Genomic DNA, 3,163 nt, shown 5'->3' with positions numbered 1-3,163 from the left:
TTTTTTTTTTTTGGTATTTTTGTTTCAAGTGGTTCAAAGCCAATCGGGCTCGAATGACCAGCAAATGTTGGCGATATTTACAAAGTGGACTGTAACTATGGAGTGACGTTGATTACACCGAGACAATGCAAACACAAGTTCGCTGCTTGGCTGATAATACGGAACCATTGTGTACAAATACAAGTGAGATATCTTAGCAATAGACGTCATCCTGGGCCACAGCTGCGATCATCTGTTTTTTAGAGTTGCTTATTTTGGTCTAAAGTGCGCTTTTTTGACCTGAGTTGCATTAAATAGTCTCTTAAAACTTGGTAGTATTTGTTGTTCAAATGGTAACATATATGCCCAAAAACTTGAAAAATATTAGATGATTGCTTTTTACAAATGCTATTTATAAAATTTGGTTTTGATTGCGACATTAGAAATATTCAGATTAAAAAAGTTTTTCACATATGTTTTAAGATTTTAAAGCTTTTAAAATGTACGGTAGAATGCAACAATGTGCTTGAATTTGTTTGCTTCTTCGTCAGCTTATTCGTTTGCCGACTAGAAAAATGGTGAACAGCCATCAAAATACTGATTCAAAATACACACAAATGGGTGCGCGCAGCAAAATTCAGCCCTAATGGTAAGTTCATTTCATCGTGCGGCGACAAGTTAAGAATTTGCGATACATTTTCAGGCGAATGTATGCGAACGTTCACCGGGGGAAGAGGTATGGGACGACAGCTGGCATGGCATCCAGACGGCAATCTGGTGGCTTTAGCATTAAGTTGTAACCGCGTTAAGATATTTGACAAAGCTGAAGGCGAGCTAATACAGTGCATTCGTCGCCGGAGAATGATGTTGCATTTCACCCAAGTGGAAATTTCTTGGTGACTGGCGGCGATGACGATACAATAAGATTGCTTGATTTATTAGAAGGTCGGCCAATTTATACACGGTAGTAGTGCACTTTAGCGGATCCATATAAAATACATTTTTTCCTGTATTCAACAGTTGCCCGTTTGGAAATCTAATTTGCATACATTTGATGCCAATAGCGCGCAACAAACAAGCCAGTTCTCAAAGAGCCCAAATTGATTTTAGTCATGCAACAGCTCCACATAACTCCGCCATAGACACACCAGTTGCTGGAGTACCAAAAAGCTGTGATGACAGTATTTTAATTGATCCACGAGAATCGGTGGCATATGGAATGCGTGATGGAAATTTTCTGGTGCTTGATAGCCAATATACTACAAGAGTGAAACGCTACAAGTAAAAAGCTGTGATAGTATTTTTTCTCAAATTTTCATCTTTTATATGCAGTTACATTAAGAAGCTCATAGAGGACAGAGCGGTTGGTGAGGAAGGTGTCGAGTTACTGCTGTACTGCAACTGGGAAAATCCGCATTTCGCACGTGCTCCACTCGTATGGAATAGTAGCTTATGTCGAAAGGCTGGTTTTAGTATAATGCGGCATTCGCAGCATACCCTCACTGGCGCCGAGCCGTTGAAGAAATTTTGGATAAATAAACGTGCAAGAAATAGTTCCGATACTAGCACGTCCATATTCTTGTTAAGGGTCATCAAAAAATTCCTTGTGTTGTAAATAATAAAGGGAATGCCGGATTATACTAAAGCCAGCTTCCCGACATAAACTACTATTCCATACGAACACAGAAATATAAATGTATCTAAAACTGAATAACTCAAATCAAATTGGATTGCAAATAATATACCTAATATTGGAATCTGTTTTGATCGTAAAAAATACAACTTGCAATCATTTAGCTTATAGTTTTGAAAGAAATTGATTGCAATCGTAAATTATGTAAAAATTGTCAATAACAATCTGCCTAAAATTTATTTTCACCATGTAACGGTTATAAAATACGTTAAATCCGCACTATCTGCATTAACAAAAAATATACATTGGAATATTTAAAATAAACCGATTCATATTTATTTTCTAATAATAATTGTTTCTTAATTGAAAGTATTTAATACTAATATAATGTAGTGGTTAATGTTTTAAAATGAATTCGCAATATGTCCGCAGCTCAGGTTGATTTAAAGAAATCCGTTTAAATTTTTCGAATTACATCTACTTGAATACAGGATTGTATACAAATGGTAGTTCCGTAAATATTTAAAATATGTTAGTTCATTCAATATTTGCATCTGGGCCAATAAATAACAACAAATATAGCCGAAAAAACAAAGTTTCAATTAAAACGAGTTTTTATAACCCCCCATAAAATTCCGATTAATTTTAAATGCGAAAATAACGATATTTTTTCATGGAGATTTATTTTTTTAATATACCTTGTTTATACCTACACAAAAACCGGATTAGCAAAAAACCGATTGGACTCAACATATATTTCTTTACAGCATTTATCCCCCTGTCTTTATAGCGCACTCGATAAAGTCTTATTCAAAAGTAAACAAAATTGCTATTTTTAAACGAAATTTTTTTAATAAATAATTTGCGCGGTTGACCGAAATGGAAACAAACAATATTTGTAATTTATTATAACAATAATTCGAATTTAAAACGGGCTGTATAAAGAAAACCAGCCTATTGTCACTTCACTTTCCAATGGTGCTGATTGCTGCAAGAATTATTTAGCGATTTATAGCATAGTCAACACAATATATGCACATAAATATGTATTATTTCACAGATCTCAGGGTCAGCTTAGAAATACGTCACCAAAATTATATAAAATTTAAGTAGGAATTATTTTTATTAGCGCTATCTGACCCAATCTGATAAGTATATTTCCCCTGAAGTTACCCCATTTTATTTAATTTGTCTCTCGTGAAAATATATATTTTATTTAAAATTTTCAGATATGTACATATATTTTAAATTTTTGCTTTAATTTTTGTCTCCTTTTAATATTTAATTAGATACCTTAAGATTAAAATAAGCTTAAAACGAAACAGCACAGCAACCCTTTTCTGTACATCTTGAGAACACAAAACCCTCTTTTGTTAAAATTCGGCGCTGCACAAAATCCTGGCTTTTATATTTTCCAACAAAATACCACTTCGCAACCCTGGATTTTCACGAAGCGTTTCATTCGGGTCGTAGTTTGGCTACTTCGGGACATTCGGTGTTGTATGCCATATTGGCTGCCATATTGTTCACACTGTCATCGCCATATTGAAC

The sequence above is a fragment of the Rhagoletis pomonella genome, unplaced genomic scaffold (genome assembly GCF_013731165.1).
Source record: "Rhagoletis pomonella isolate Grant_MI unplaced genomic scaffold, Rhpom_1.0 Rhpom_scaffold_06765, whole genome shotgun sequence".
In the NCBI taxonomy this organism is placed as follows: Eukaryota; Metazoa; Arthropoda; class Insecta; order Diptera; family Tephritidae; genus Rhagoletis; species Rhagoletis pomonella.
The sequence above is the reverse complement of the archived record's forward strand: the minus strand, read 5'-3'. Positions refer to the sequence as shown.